Source organism: Eubalaena glacialis, chromosome 2 (assembly GCF_028564815.1).
Source record: "Eubalaena glacialis isolate mEubGla1 chromosome 2, mEubGla1.1.hap2.+ XY, whole genome shotgun sequence".
NCBI lineage: Eukaryota > Metazoa > Chordata > Mammalia > Artiodactyla > Balaenidae > Eubalaena > Eubalaena glacialis.
In genome coordinates this window covers 77,206,650-77,223,943 of record NC_083717.1, presented here as the reverse complement: position 1 = coordinate 77,223,943, position 17,294 = coordinate 77,206,650, and the positions used below count along the sequence as shown (strand labels likewise).

General features: G+C 39.7%; 1 protein-coding gene and 1 non-coding gene across 2 annotated transcripts in view; both read left to right on the top strand.

Moving 5' to 3' along the window:
* Positions 1-11,629: 11,629 nt before the first annotated feature.
* On the top strand, positions 11,630-11,736 carry LOC133085800 (U6 spliceosomal RNA). Its single transcript, XR_009699593.1, has one exon. It is a non-coding gene; the product is annotated as a U6 spliceosomal RNA (small nuclear RNA).
* A 1,730-nt stretch (positions 11,737-13,466) lies between these two features.
* LIPC (lipase C, hepatic type) overlaps positions 13,467-17,294 on the top strand; it is a 172,836-nt gene continuing 169,008 nt past the window's right edge. The window contains exon 1 of the mRNA XM_061182074.1: positions 13,467-13,701. The gene's annotated coding sequence lies outside the window, so the exon portion shown is untranslated. The remainder of the gene's footprint in view (positions 13,702-17,294) is intronic.

Here is a 17,294-nt window from a genome sequence, read left to right as displayed (position 1 = left end):
ACTGGGCATCCAGGTTAAAGGTTGGCAGTGCCCAGCATCCCCACGCTTAATGAGGAGTCAACGGCATGGTGAAAAAAGTATATCTGGGGAGGTTTCTGCGTTCCAGGGCACAACAAATGAAAGAAGAGAGCTTCTCTGAACACGCCTGAGGTGAGGAATAACTCACTTCCCAAAAGATTTTCTGAAGAGCAGCATATGTGCACATTTTAATCCTACCCAGTTGAAAGGAAGAGTGAGTAATGATCGTAGATGTTATATAATGCATGCGCAGTGCCCCACAGAAGTCAACTAAGGTAGGAGGTGTTATCATCCTTGATTTACAGATAAGGAAACTGAGGTTCAGAGGTAAAGTCACGTGCTGAGCTTACGCAGGGACCAAGTGGGCCTCTGGGTGCAAAGCTCGTCACCTGGCCCCAGTGACTATCCTCTAAGTCAGTAGTCATCAGAATGCTCCCTGGCCCAGCAGCATAAGCATCACTTAGGAACTGGTTAGAAATGCAAATTCTTGGGCCTCAGCCCAGACCTACTAAATCAGACACTCTGGTGTCAGGGCCTGGCAAGCTGGGTGTTAACAGGCCCTCCAGAGGATTCTGCTGTGCTCTACATCCCCACTATTCAATGTGGGTCTCGGTCCAGATGCATCAGCATCATCTGGGAGCTGATTAGAAATGCAGACTCCCAGGCCCCGCCCCAGATCTAGTGAATGGGAATCTGCATTTTTAACATCCCCAGGTGCTATGTATGCACATTAGAGTCGAAGACCTAAGGAGCAAGCAGTTGGCGTTTGATACCTTGTCATTTCAATCCTGTTTGAAGTCCGGAAAATGAGTGGGGGTTAGGGGAGACTATGCTGGGAGGAAAGATGATGAGATTCTTAAAGGCTCCTTTGTGCGTGGGTGATAACTTCTTTCCTCTCTTTTACTTCATCACGTAAGGAGGTAATTTTGTGTGAGAGCTTTTTTGTTGTCTGTTGTTTATATTTACATGATAAACCCTTTCTTGAGGTGTTCAAAGTGACCTCACTTTGAAGCACTCTTTTTACGAAGCTGGGGTAACGTCTACATGGATGCAAACACAAGGGCCCCTCTAAACCCTAGTGAAGTCAAGGGAAATCAGAAAGTGACATTCAGTCATCCCTGCTTCCTCCTTCCTAACAGAACCTGCAATCCTCCCTACTCCGTGCAGCCATGCTTCAGAGGGGCTCAGCGCTCCCAGCCCCAGGGTATGTGCTGCTTGGTCTACAAAAATGAATCACAGTTGCATTTTTCTTACCAGTGACTGGTTTAAAAATAGGCGTGTGAACATAATTCCAACCAATGGGACAAGAGAAGTGAGAGTAAATGTTTCCTCAGTCTTAAAAAGAAACACAAGGACCACCTCACATCCATTAGGATGGCTACTATCCCAAAAAGTGGAGGGTGAAGGGATGTGGAGAAAAATTGGAATACTTTTTCACTGTTGGTGGGAATGTAAAATGGTACGATCACTATGGAAAAGTTTGGCAGTTCCTCAAAAAATAAAAGTAGAATTAACATATGATCCAGTAATTCCACTTCTGAGTATATATATACCCAAAAGAACTGAAAGCAGACTCTTGAAGAGATATTTGTACACCCATGTTCACAGCAGCATTATTCACAATAGCTAAAAGGTAGAAGAAGCCCAAGTGTCCCCTGGGCTGATGAATAGATAAACAGATGAATGGATAAACAAAATATGGTATATACAGACAAGGGAATATTATTCAGCCTTAAAAAGGAAGAAATTCTGACTCATGGTACAACATGGATGAACCTTGAGGTCATTACAGGAAGTCACAAAAAGACACAGACAGTATAACTCCACTTATATGAGGCACATAGAATAGTCAAATTCACAGAGTAAGATACTAACTAGAAGGGTGGTTATGAGGGAATGTAAATGTACTAACACTACTGAACTGTACACCTAAAAATGGTCAAGATGTTAAATTGTATGTGATGTGTATTTTACCACAATTAAAAATAAATTTGTTTAAAAAGACACGCAAGGAAGAGACCATCCCCTGTTCTGCCTCTGCATATTATCACGTCTTCATGTGGTACCTGGAATAGCTGCCAAAATTTGGGGACCCCCTCAGGAGAGAAAAAAGATGGGAAAAACACAAATCTTTGATGATGCCTTTGAGTCACTGCATTAACAAGCCCTGGATCGGCCTTCTCTCCAGGACTTTTATAATGTGAAATAATATTTCTTATTACTTAGCTGCTTTGAGTTGAGTTTTCTGTTACCTCCAAAAGCATCCTAACGGATAGAGCGTTCTAAGTATCCAACAAGAGGCAGGCGGCCAGCATGGCTCATGAAGACAAAAAGGCCCAGCTTTGAAGCTTTCAATTCTTCTGCCACCGTAGTGAAATTGGCTGGTGGTGGTTAGAAAGGCTCATGCTGATCGCACTTTGTTTTATCTTCCAGATATTGCTGTGCAATGCACTTTTATAAATAATCACTGAATTACCGTAAACCCTTGGATGGCTATCATAGCATGGAATACAATGCCATTGAAATGATGCTGAAGAGGTTTACTCATTAACATGAAAAGTTTCTTACCTGTGCATTAAGTGGGGGTAAATACAAGTTACAAAGTGGTGTGACTCAATTTCTTACGTATTAACTTACGTATTCTTTTTTTTTTTTTTTTTTTAACTTACGTATTCTTGTGTATTAACTTCAACTAGTTGTAGATAGGCAGGCAAGGTCAGAGAGGTAAATGGATATACATATACAAATATATGTGAAGAGAGAACAAGAGAGCAAACAAAATACTAACACTGGTTATATCTTGGAAGTGGGGGTTATAGCTATATTTTATTTCCTTCTTTTTGGTTATATATTTTTCTAAATTTTCTTCAATGAAACTATCTTATTTTATGATAATAAAAATATTGGTCTCTTTAAAAAACTGATGTAATATATTAATTCACTTTGCTCAGAGACACATGATTTTTCTCAAAAAGCGGAGCATGCAATTCCCTGTGTGTCCAACCTTTTTATGTTAACCGTTTAGAGAGGACATCTCCATAATGTATGACATGGGTCCCTGCCCCTAAGATGCTATCTACCAATCACAATCAACAGTGCTGTTAACACAGGTTTATTATTCCAGACTCCATTACTTTAATGTGGTGTTCTTGGGGGTAATAGTCCAGGGCTGTAGCATACTTTGACCCTTACCAAACAACCCCGGTTTGCTGTGTTTTTAGTTCTTGCATCTGCTTTCAATCCTTTCAGTGTTTTCAGGTATTCCTCATTATTTATCAAAGTATATGTCTGTGTTACACCCTCTCCTGCCCTCTCCTCTGCAGCCTCCAATATACTGAATCCTTGGAAGTGAGATGAACTCCGTGGTATCACTGGGTGTAAATAAGAGTAAAGGCTCAAGGAAGCTTTCTCATGAGGGAGGCCCATGAGCTTTATTACATGAGCTTCCTGGTATTCTCGGTTGCACAAAGCCTTTTCTGGCTTGGCTCCTGGTTCCTATGTGTATTCTAAACTAGTGAAGAGGCTGGAGAGCAGAATTCTGCGTAAGTGAAGTGAGAGTGTTTCTGATAACAAATGGCTACTCCATTAAGAAATAGCATGACTGATTCTCTGGACATCTCGATCCAAAAGAAGGAGGCTGCAGATGGCAAGAACAGAACCGACTGGGGTCCCTTCTACCCCCAAAGTGAGGTTATTTAGGTTCACCACCTGGTTATTAGACTCGCCAGATGGCAAGCTTGAGTAACTGCTCAGAAAGAGAGCAACTAGCCAATCCATTACCCCAGCACTGTCAATACCGTTACTTTAACATGAGATGCACATACTAGTACATAATATGGGTAATGAGGCATCACAGAGCCATCATAAAGGCAGCCATCTGGGCTTGTGTGTGGGACAGCCTTGTGCACCGTGGCCATGGGAGAAACCCAGCTGAGTCTTGCACAGCAGGGATGAGGAGGGGGTGCGGGGGCAGAAGTGGAGGTTGGGTGGGGGAAGCGGGAAGCGGGGTGTGTGCCCACATGTGCCACTGTCCACAGCATTCAAACATCTTGCTGCTGTCCCTGGGCCATTGCCGCCTTTTGCCCCTTTTTCACCTAGTTCTCAGCTGCTCTTTGTTGTTATTCTCAATTTTGATGAAAAAGTCATGATATTTTTACAGCAATGCTGGAAAAATAGAACTGTGACTCGAGGTGCTTTTGAATACTTTGACAGTTCAAGTCCAACTCTGACAGTTACAAAAATGGCTTTCCTTTAGGAAATGGCACGTGTGTCTGGGTGCGGAAGGGGATGGGGTGAGAGTTCGCACACTCTGACTCACCTCTGGAATAGGCTTGGGATGGAAAAGCTCCAACTAGTCCCACTGGGGCTGGCACACGTAGGACCTGGGCACCCCAGAGGGTAAGGCCAGAAAGAAAAGCAGGTGAACCAGGCCACGCCCGAGTCAGGCACTGTAGGCCACATGAGGGCAGGGGCATTTCCTGCCACAATTCCTCCTCATAACCCCACAGGACCCAGCACAGTGCTGCCCAAATAGGGCAGTCAGTGTCATGTTTGTGGAAGTCAGTTCACTTATTCAGCAAATGTTTACTAGATGCAGGGCACTAGGTGAAACCAGATAAAGGGCACATGAGATCTCTCTGAATTATTTCTTAAAATGGCACATGAATCCACAGCTATCTCAAAATAAAAAGTTTATACTTAAAAGTTAAATTTGAAAAACTTGAATACATCTAAAGAGAGAGTGGCTAAAGAGAAACAAATGAGGAGATCCAGAAATATTGTTTGTAAAGGGAGAGGGAGACAGAGACAGAGCGAGAGGGAGACAAACATTTGACAGACATCACGTGACAAAGGGCATAAACGTGTGTAAACATCAGAAGCAGGGAGACCTTGTACCAGCAGGCTCCTTCAGACCCCAAGTGGCCGTTCATTAGGCACCTTCTAGGTTTCCTCCCAACTGTAAGAACGTAGGAGATACTGACCTAATTTCAAACCAATTTTCCTCACTGTTCATTTTTGCCCAAAATGACCTGTGACTGTAAATCAAGACCATCTGTCTTTAATCCAGCTCTTCAGAACCTGAGTACTTTTCACAACTAAACTTCTGAGCCATCCAGAAGTGGGGGATGCCTTGTGATGCCCTAAGAGGAGCTGACATCATCCCTGCTGTTGTCTAAGGAATGTCCCCCTCAAGGCCATGCCCATAACTCTCGTCATGGCCTCGGGGGAGGAGAGGTGGCAGCTTTAGAAGTGACAATGGAGAGCCTAGGAAACACCTTGCTCCTCCTTTACATCAAGCACACGGAAATAAACAAAGATGCCAAGGGGAAGGCAACGTACATTATGTTTTCATAGTATTGTCTATACTATTATCATGTTCGTTTTAGATCATCAAAAACATAGTAACCGTGTGAGGCCAGAAGTGCTGGGGTCTCCCTTGACAGGTGAGGAGACTGAGGCCCAAGGGGTTCCTGGATCCCAGGAAGAGTAAGAGATAGAGTGGTCCTCTTCTGACTCTGGTGCCCATTCTTCATTCTCAAGCCCACTGCTTCCAAACCATGGTTTTGCTCCTCAAGATCAACATCTACTTCTTTGCCTCTCTTCATCTTGGCCGCACAATCTTGTCATTGACCCCCCACACACACCCCTATCCTATTTCATCAGTGCTACACCATCTACATCTTGGTACTTAAATATTATGTTCAACTTCACTGTTACTTGTTAAGCCATCCATACTTCAGTGTCTCCAGTCTCTGTAATCTGATGCATTTTAGCTTCCAAGCACCTAATCTTCTCTCTTGCCTTATTCCAATATAATTCCTTTTGGGGAGCAACTGAAATAAGTCTTTCTCAGATGTCGGCCTGTCTGCCCTCAGTCATGTTTCTGCGTGTTTCATACCCAGTGTAGCATGGAGCACAGCAACACCAAAACCAGGGAGAGCTGACGGTCACAGAATCAGTGGCAAGCCACAGTCCCAGGAGTCCAGCAGGGAGAGGCCAAGAGTCAATGAGATCCACAAGTGGATGCATCAAATATGAACCATGGATTAGGACTTGGGAAAGTGGCTGATGTTACAAGGGGCAAGCCTAAAGGAAACAAATAAGTTCCTGGTTTGTCTGGCATAGGGAAGCTTTTAAAGTGCCAGGTGTTACTGTCTCCTTTTGCTCCACAATGTCTCAAAGGCACCACCTGTCACCTGGCAGATGACTGATTCAGCAGCCTGGGAGTTCACAGGGGGCCAGCTTGCCTTGGACACTGCTCTGCTGATTAGAGCCAAAGTATCTCACACAACAGTGATAGGTTAAAGCCAACAGATGTCTTCACACCCTAAATCATAGAGAAAGTCAAGAAGGGAGAGGAATAATTGACAGTGTCCCTGATCAAAACAGACATCTCGTCACAGCATATTTAGTGGAAAATACATAGAAAACAAAAGCTGAATTCCCTATCCAGACTGCAGTACCTAATACATCACTGCCAAGAAGAAAGCATTTAGTGAAATCCTCCTTTAAGTTTTGTCTGGAGTAGGCGCTATATGGAGCAATTAGTCAGACAGCAGTGCAACCCCCAAGCTCACAGTGCAATGCAAACAACCCTGATGCAGACAAACAGGCACAGCACATCCACCCAACAAACATTTATTGAGCACACATATTATGTACCAGGCACCAAGTGTGGCTCTGATATTACAACAGAGCTTCCTTTTAAAGTTTCCAATACAAGTTCACATACACAATCAAATCTGATCCTCATAAAACTAAGTGAACCAAGTGACATAGGTGTTGTTATCCTCACTTTGAAAAGTAAACTTAGGTTCACCAAGATTAGATGAATGGTCCAAGTCCATATGACTAGTGCCACATAAAGTTTCTTGCATTGGGGAAGAATCTCAGGGAATATTTTTCCTTCATGCCCCTGGATACCTATGGACCCTATCCTACCTGTGCCAAAAGCCTGCTCCTCAGCCTCTACACTCACTCTACCTCAGATGTCTCTGCACTCTGCCTACCACACTTTTTAGAGTAGGAAGCACATGTAAGGGTATGCTCAGCTTCAAGCCACAGAAAACCCAACTGACAGTGAGTTAATCAAGAGAATTATCTTACAAGAGATCTGAAAGTACACAATTCCAGAGTTGGCACCTTAGCTCAAAACTGTCACAAAATAAAAACAAAATTGCATTGAAAGAACCAAGATCTTTCCTTCTTTCCACTCCACCATCCTTAGGCTACTCACCTCATGGCTACAAAACGGCTGCTACAGCTCTATCCTCATGTTCTCACATGACTGTATCCAAAGGCAGATCCAGGTCACATGACCACCCAGCAGCAAGGGCGGGAGGAAGGCAAGAATCTGGTATTTGTGACTTTCATGGGGGAAGCAGGGAGGTGTGGGCACAAAGGCAAAAGCTGGGAGTGGCTATTGGATAACTAATCACCAGCCTCTGCCACAGGTAACTTGTTGATTCCTGATTAGGGTCAGAGCTGAAAACTAATTCCTCCCCAGCAGAAATATAAATTTCTTGACACTATAGGTTGCTTTATTAGTTTTCTATTGCTGCATTGTAAATAACCACGGGCTTAGCAGCTTAAGACAATACCCATTTATTTTCTAACAGCTCTATAGGTCAGAAGTCCAGGAAGTCTTGAGTGAGTTCTCTGATTAGGGACTTACAAAGCTAAAATCGAGGTGTTACCTGGGCTGAGCTCTCATCTGGAGTTCTGGGGAAGAATTCACTTCCAACGCATTCAGATTGCTGGCAGAATTCAGTTCCTTGTAGCTGTAGGATTGTCTCCATGGCCTTGCTGGCTGTCCACCAGGGATCACTCTCAACTCCAAAGATGGCTCTCCATCCTTATACGTGGCCCCCTCCATCTTCAACACCAGTAACGGTGCACTGAATCCTTTCCATATCAATACTTCCAATCTCTCCAACTTTTCCTTCTACCAGCAGCTGAAGAAAATTCTGTGCTTTTAAAGGGCTCCTGCATTAGATTAGGCCCATCTAGGTAATCTGCCTTTGGCCATGATCACAGGAGTAACACCAGAGAGTGAAGATCATGGGAGCCATCTCAAAACTCTGCCTACCTTAGCCACCATTAAAAAAACAAAATCAGGATTTATTCTTGGAGTTTGGGATAGGGTCACCCTTCCCTGAATCACAATAAGGGCAGGAGGACTCCCAATCAAAACTGGGGCTCTGCAGGCAAAAAATTAAAGAAGAGAATGGCTGCTGGGTGGGCAACCAAGAGTGTCTGATTTGATAAACTTTTTTTCTGTGTAACTGAGATACTAACCCTAAGATAGTTACACAGTGGAATACCATCTAGCTGGTGCAATTTTTTTTTTTTTAATGAGAACATGGTGTGTAAGAACCTGCCACTGACCAGAACAGGGATTCCTGCTTCATTTAACTCCCCCACCGCTCCAACCCTCACAACCACCCACCCCGACCTGCTCCTCAGCCAGCACTGTGCCCCCAACACGGACTCATGAAGAATGCTGACCAACAGGGAGTTTGATAGAGTTTCTTATAATAAAAGTATTTACTGTGGCTAGATTTCTTATGGCTGTTTTTAACTGGTTTGTTTCTATCTGTTAGGCAAAAGGGAAAGACAAGGGTTTATGGAAAGAGGAGGCCCATCTCTCAGAGTTCACACAGAGCAGGTCCTAACACTGCCCATGGTGTTTGTAAGGAGTCTTTGAAGGCCTTTCCATGTCTTTCTAAAGAGAAATCACCTGCCCTCTTCTCTGCAGAGGTGCCTCATTACAAGCTCTTTCAATGCATTGTTTTCTGTTTCACTGCCTTAAATCCAACTCGGGCTGCCTATGTTTTTTATTTCAATTCGTTTTCTCTGTTTTATGACATCTATTTGGATTTAATTTTTTTTCCTCCACCAAAAAGTCTAAAATCCCAAGTCAGATGTCTCCGAGGAGCTTATGTACGTTTGCACAAACACTTGGAGATCCTTAAGAACTGCAGATTATCAACCAGGAACAGCTCAATGCCTTTCAGAATGCTTTACTTTCACAGAGGCTTGTGTTTACCTTTTATTTTAAGTGCTTTCAAGTCCATTCTCTTGAAGTACCTTGCCTTACCAGGAGCCCTGCTTTTTGTTCTTGTTGCCTTCTTCATTCAGAAGAACCATCAATCAGTTTCTGAAACAAGGAAGCTTCTGTGCAGAATTCAAAAGACACCACATCACAGCTGGTGGCAAGAGAGTGCAATGGGCATTGTTGTTTGTACACAGGCCTTCATCTCTGTGAGAAGTACCCCTGTTTGAAATGAATGAGGCAGACAAGAATGGTGGCTTCAAAAGCAACTATCCTCCTCTGGGCTTTTCTTGTTGAAAGTTCTGCGCAGCACTGTTACTGGAAAGTAAAGAGAATAAAAGGCAAATCTGCAGCAGGCTACAGGTTTCCTATACAAGAGACTCACACCTGGCATCAGCCAGGCCGTGCGTCTGGATATTTGCCTTTACTATGTAGATTTGGGTTTGCAAGGTTAATGTGAAAGAGGCTGTTTATTTTTTCCCAGTGATTCTGCATAAAAATTACATAAACTTCCCTTACCAAGAGCCTAGAAATATGACAGGCTCCTCTCATTCCTGGTGCCTCTTAAGGGTGTCATTTCTGGTAGGAGTAGAGCATCCCTCACTAGTGTTGCCATGGTTATGGCTTCTGGACCAGGGGATTGGCTGATCCTTGGCCCAGCTCTTCCACTTAGCTATCATCAACTCCACAGCAGGAGGTTTCCTTATTCCCTGATTCATTTTGTATTTGGCTGGAATATTGGAGAGCACATAGTTTCCATGGTACTTCATGACTCTTCTGTAGGTTCTTAGTGACCCTAAGGTTGATTAGGACATAAAGTCTTGGGCTAGTGGAAAAGTTAAAACAGTGTGCAGGGCTTACAGCAATCAGAGATGAAAAAGAAATAAAAGGAATCCAAATCGGAAAAGAAGAAATAAAACTGTCACTGTTTGCAGATGACATGATACTATATAGAGAGAATCCTAAAGATACTACCAGAAAACTACTAGAGCTAATCAATGAATTTGGTAAAGTAGCAGGATACAAAATTAATGCACAGAAATTTCTTGCATTCCTATACACTAATGATGAAAAATCTGAAAGAGAAATTAAGGAAACACTCTCATTTACCATTGCAACAAAAAGAATAAAATACCTAGGAATAAACCTACTTAAGGAGACAAAAGACCTGTATGCAGAAAACTATAAGACACTGATGAAAGAAATTAAAGATGATACAAACAGATGGAGAGATATACCATGTTCTTGGATTCGAAGAATCAACATTGTGAAAATGACTACACTACCCAAAGCAATCTACAGATTCAGTGCAATCCCTATCAAACTACCAATGGCATTTTTCACAGAACTAGACCAAAAAATTTCACAATTTGTATGGAAACACAAAAGACCTCGAATAGCCAAAGCAATCTTGAGAAAGAAAAACGGAGCTGGAGGAATCAGACTCCCTGAGTTCAGACTATACTACAAAGCTACAGTAATCAAGACAGTATGGTACTGGCACAAAAACAGAAATAAAGATCAATGGAACAGGATAGAAAGCCAAGAGATAAGCCCATGCACATATGGTCACCTTATTTTTGATAAAGGAGGCAAGAATATACAATGGAGAAAAGACAGCCTCTTCAATAAGTGGTGCTGGGAAAACTGGACAGCTACAGGTAAAAGAATGAAATTAGAACACTCCCTAACACCATACACAAAAATAAACTCAAAATGGATTAAAGACCTAAATGTAAGGCCAGACACTATAAAACTCTTAGAGGAAAACACAGGCAGAACACTCCATGTCATAAATCACAGCAAGATCCTTTTTGACCTACCTCCTAGAAAAAGGGAAATAAAAACAAAAATAGACAAATGGGACCTAATGAAACTTAAAAGCTTTTGCACAGCAAAGGAAACCATAAACAAGACGAAAAGACAACCCTCAGAATGGGAGAAAATATTTGCAAACAAAGCAACTGACAAAGGATTAATCTCCAAAATATACAAGCAGCTGATGCAGCTCAATATCAAAAAAAACAAACAACCCAATCCAAAAATGGGCAGAAGACCTAAATAGACATTTCTCCAAAGAAGATATACAGATTGCCAACAAACACATGAAAGGATGCTCAACATCACTAATCATTAGAGAAATGCAAATCAAAACTACAGTGAGGTTATCACCTCACACCAGTCAGAATGGCCATCATCAAAAAATCTACAAACAATAAATGCTGGAGAGGGTGTGGAGAAAAGGGAACACTCTTGCACTGTTGGTGGGAATGTAAATTGATACAGTCACTATGGAGAAATCTTGCATTGTTTGTATCTTTTAAAAGTGTCTTAAATTCTTTGGAAGCAAGGCTAAATATAAAGGAAGTATAAATACATTCTCTAGAAATCCATTGGATTTTTTGCTTTTAGGATGGGAGAAAAAAAGTACAAAGGTTTTTCTGGCCAGGAAGGGAAAACTGAATAATGCAAAGCACCTAGAACATATTCTGTGTAAAAAACAAATGGAATAATTTAAATGTATATTTTCTGTTGAAGAAAAAATATATGTACATGGTGTTCGATTCAACAGCATATGTATTAAAATTGTAACGATACAGAGAAGATTAGCATGGCCCCTGCTCAAGGATGACATGCAAATTTGTGAAGCATCCCATATTTTTAGATGTTGGTGAAAGGGTACAAAACTCCCCGCTAAAGGATAAATAAGGTCTAGGGATCTAATGCACAGCATGGTGACTATAATCAACAATACTGTATAATATATTGAAAGTTTTTAAGAAAGTAGATCTTAAATACTATCACCACACAAGTAAAAAATATATAACATAACTATGTCAAGGGATGGAGATGTTAACTAACCTTACTGTGGTCATCGTTTTGCAATGTATACATGTCTCTAATCATCACATTGTATACCTTAAACATACATATACCAATAATAATTCAATGAAGCTGGAGGGGGGGAATTGCCTCAACTACAGAGAGAAAATATATATATATACATATATTTGATTGGATTCAAGAAAACTGGAATTTCTAGTACAATGGGAGGATAAGACAATTACACTCCTAAACTCAGGGAGCCCCCTGAATAATTAGGAGCCTGCCACAGAGAATCACACACACAAGAAATTTGGGCAGTCGCTTCAAAACCCTGGGGTGGGCCATGTGGACATGCCATACCATCAGGGAGGCGCTTAGTGGGTTCTGGGAACCCCAGTTTCTTGCACACAATTAAAGCTTTACAGGCAGTACCCTGGTGGTTTAGTGGTTAGGATTCCGGGCTTTCACTGCCATGGCCCGGGTTCAATCCCTCGTCAGGGAACTGAGATCCCGCAAGACATGTGGTGCGGCCAAAAAATAAATAAATAAATAAAAGCTTTACAAGCATCTGCTGAACAAATGGAAAAGTTAAGTAAAAAAAAATCAAACCATTATGCCTGTGTGCTAAATAAGTTCACAGATAATCTTCAAATTAACCCAAGTGGAAATGATTTAGCAGCCTCAGAAAAGTAGATGCTATAAAAGGCTTTAGTTCCTTTAATCCTCTCAACAACTCTTTGAGGTAGATGTTTTTATCTCCATTTTTTTTCAAATGAGGTTACGGAAGGTTAAGTAATTTGTGCAAGACCACATAACTAGTAAGTGCAAGACCCAGGATTTCAGCCCAGAGCTGTCTGATTCTAAAAACAGACTATTCCCTCTACTCCGATTTTTCCCAAGCTTTTCTCACGTTAAGAACACAAATCTGATGCCCCATCCCAGATGCACTGAATCAGAATCTCCAGGGAGAGACTTGGAAACATAATGTTTAACAAGAGATGAAATGATTATTATTATCAGAGAAGTTTAAGAAAACTGCTCTATTGCATCAGGTGGGAAGTGAACCCATATTTCCCTCTGACTGATCAAAGAGAAGCCATCAGAGACCTGATGCTCCTGCAACTAAAAATAAATCAAGTTATTCTGGAGTTTATCAGATTATAATATTATAGGATATTTATTCCTCATTATGGTAATACAGCATTGTCTGATTTAAGGTTATCTGGATCCGAAAATACCAAGACCATTTTGGAAAGTTAAAAATGGGCTGTAGTTTAAACCTCAGACTTTTTTAGCTTTCCTCTCTGTCCCTCTTTGGTCCTTAGGAGCAGAAGTGAATAAGAATTCAGTTTCAATTCCTAGCAGCTGTAACTGATGCAGAGGTTCCAGCTGTGCAGGGACTGGAGGACGGCTAGAAGGAGAACCACAGGCTGAGAATCAGTCCTCATGTCTGGGTGCCCACCAGATGGCTTTCATTGGATGTAGTACAAGTTACACGATCCAGGAAGTAGAAAACCCACCATTGTTTTGTTTTCCTTAGTTTCAGTTTTTCCCCGCCTGATGAGAAGAGCCAGGCCAGCTAAGCCTGCATCTTCAATACCCATTATGGAATCAAATAACTTATTTGTACAACCTAAACGCTTGCTTAATTAAATGGAAAGCAAGGTAGTGATTTCTGACAGGGCTGAACTTAAGTCAAGTTGTAAAACTCCACAGTGCAGCCAGAAGCAGCGACGGACAGTTGAACTGAAACCTGGGAACACGTCAGGGGCCCTGGACCACTGCTTCTCAGCCATTTTATTGTAAGTTATTCCCATTATCTCAGAGAGAAGTTTGAGACATGGTTAGAGAAAAGGATGGAGCTGATTACCCCCATTTTGAACATAGATCTTTGTTTTAAGAACTTGCTTTATATGCTATTGCCAAGATACTTGCTTTGAATGATATTTCCAGGCATGATGTCTATAATAGCAGATAATAACTACCTTCTACATATAATAATTTAATATGCTTTAATATACTTCTATTCCTGAGTGTTCTTGATCTTATTTACTCTTCACAACAACTCTGTGAAGTTGGTACTCTTATTAACACAATTTTACAGAAAAGGAAACTGGTAGCCTTCTAACAGAATCATTAAGTAACTAGCAGAAAGTCCACAGCTCGTAGTTGCAAGCCCATCTCATATCACTGTATCACTATGTTATCTGCATCCTAGAGGATTCCATATAACTAGGCCATTCATTTCTCAAAAAACAAATTCCCATATTGGAATAAAACATAAGACCCAACAATATGTTTGTTGCTTAAAGATAGGTACCTATAACAAAAAGATGCAGAATGCTAAAAATAAAAAAGTCTTATCAAGGAAACTCATACAGCAAAAAGAAAACAATTGGTAAAGTTGATATCATATAAAAGAGATTTTGAAGCCCAAAAGGTGGAGGGAGGATGCTAGGAGGCTCCTGATTATAAAGAAAAATATAAAACCCACAGTGAAGACATGGATTACCAAAGTTAGAAATGCAAAGAGAAAGAATACTATACAATTAATATGTTAGAATGAGTAGATATATATTGAACTCAGTAACAACATAGACTATACATTTTTTTCAATGTATCGGGCATTGGTACATATATACTAACTCTCAAATAAGGTCCCAAAAGTAAATCCAGAGGAAAATTATATAGAAAATTATATATATATATTTTCTCACCACAATGCAATAAAACTAAACGTTAATGATATAAGTAAAAAACAATGAAAGGGAGCCTTGGGCAAAATAATGATCTACTCTATAGCTTTGGAGGCAGACAGTCCAGGATTTGGATTACAACTCCATCCCTTACTGCTGCGTGACCTAGGCAATTTATTGAACCCCTCTGAACCTTGGACTCTTCATCTAAAAATGTGGCTCTACTTTGCAAAGTTGTTATGAATATTAGCTATAAAGTATGTAAAATAATATAATACTAAGACTTAAATGAAGACTAAAACTATACATAGTGTGATACCATATTTTTAATGTACTCATATTTTATTTAACTAGAAAAAAATCCAGAATTTTTTTAAAATTTTTATTTATTTATTTATATTTTGTCTGTGTTGGGTCTTCGTCACTGCACACGAGCTTTCTCTAGTTGTGGCGAGCAGGGGCTACTCTGCGTTGCAGTGCACAGGCTGCTCATAATGGTGGCTTCTCTTGTTGCAGAGCACAGGCTCTAGGCGCGCGGGCTTCAGTAGTTGTGACTCACGGGCTCTAGAGCGCAGGCTCAGTAGCTGTGGCGCACAGGCTTAGTTGCTCCGCAGCACGTGGGGTCTTCCTAGACCAGAGATCAAACCCATGTCTCCTGCATTGACAGGAGGATTCCTAACCACTGCGCCACCAGGGAAGTACCAAAATCCAGAAATTTTGTTGATTGAAAGCACAAATCTAGAAAATATACATCTAAGTACTAACAATGGTTATCTCTAGGCTCTGAAATTTGGGGTGATTATTGTTATTTTGTGTTATTTTTCTACTCTGAATATATAGTAAGTTCATAATAAAACAACAGTAAATATGAAAATAAATATGAACTTCCTCAGATCATAGTAAAAGAAAAAAATAAATACTGATATACTGAGTGCCCTATCTGTAGTAGTTTCTGTAAACATTCAGCTATTTCAGCTGTTGCCACTGTCATCTTCAGTATGGTAAATTCTAGAATACTCTCAATTTCTCTCTCGCTCGCTCTCTCTCTCTCTATATATAAAATATATATTATATACAATAAATAAAATATAAATTTAAATATAAATTAATTATAAATTTAAATATAGATTATATAAATTTATTTCTATTTGTTATACATAATTTATATTATATATAGTATATATACTCTAACTATAGTATATATATAAAACAATATTGTGATAACTGACAATTTGAATATGGACTATGGAATTAGAAAGTTGTATAGTATCAATATGAAATTTTCCAATGTTCTTAACTGTTAAATTTCCTAAGTTTTATAAGAGAAAATGTCTCTCCCAGGAAATATACATTGAAGTATTTAGGTATGTATGTACCTCTGCAACTTATTCTCAAGTGGTTCAAAAAAAAATTCATATATGGAGAATGAATTATAAAGCAATCAGAGAAAAATAGAAACAAACAAAATATAAACAAATGGTGAATCTGGCTAAAGGTGAATCTAGTTTTTAACATTTCTGTAAGTTTAAAATTATATACAAACAAAAATTTACAATAACAACAAACAAATAAATGGCTGACAACTTCTAACAACAGCAACAAAAATTCTCCTAAGCAACAGGGTCAAGTAGAAAATTAAGGACATGATAATAATTCTGAAATATTATAAAATTGAAAATACCACCTATTAAAAATGAGGGGGGTATGAACAAATCAAGACTCGGAGGCAAAGATATAGATCTATGTGCTCTTATTTTAGAAATAAGAAATAAGTGAACTAAGCACTTGATTTAAAATCTTATGAAGAGCGTCAACATAAGAGAAAACAGAAAGAAAAGAATAAAGATGAAGGACAGAAATAAACTAGAAAATAGAAAATTGGTAGCAATAAATAAATTTAAATGCTCATTCTCTGAAAAGAGTATAAGATAGATTAAAACCCTTGTAAATATAATAAATAAAAGGTATTAATCAACAAACTTAGAAAGAAGACTGGTGATTTAACAACTGATATAAAGGATTTTAAAATATAAATTATTGCAATGCACAATTTATTATAATCAATTTGAAATGTTTAGTCAAATGGACAATACAAAATATAAAACTGGCAAAACAAGATACAAAAACATGAAAATAATGATGGAGAAGGAAATTGAGAAAGTTATTAAAGAAATACCTCATCCACCAAAAGAAGTATGACCTAAACAAATATACTGAATAATATTTCTATGAATTCAACAAACAGATTTTCCCATACTACGTAGTCAGTTCCAAATCACAGAGAAACAAGACCTGATACTCAATTCATTCTAAGAGATAATTATCATCCTCATCCACAGATCTGTGAAAAATACCACACACGTACACACACGCATAAACACACAGGCTTAGGACGGTAAACATGCACAAGTACCAATTCTAATACAACTGGTTTGAAAAAGTTAGAAGCAGACTCAGGCACATAGCAGATTTTCCAAAAATAGTTGTTGGATAAGTGAATAAATGAATACATGGGAATACATATAAATGAAGAAACTAATGCAGTCAATTAGCAGCATCTACTAAGGGCATGCAAGGTGGGAATGACTTGTGCATATCATCTATCTGCTAACTTTTACCAATCACTTCACCACGTCAGACCCAATGAGCATAGGCAGAAAAATCATTTTTTTTTTTTCACACACACTGTATTTTATTTT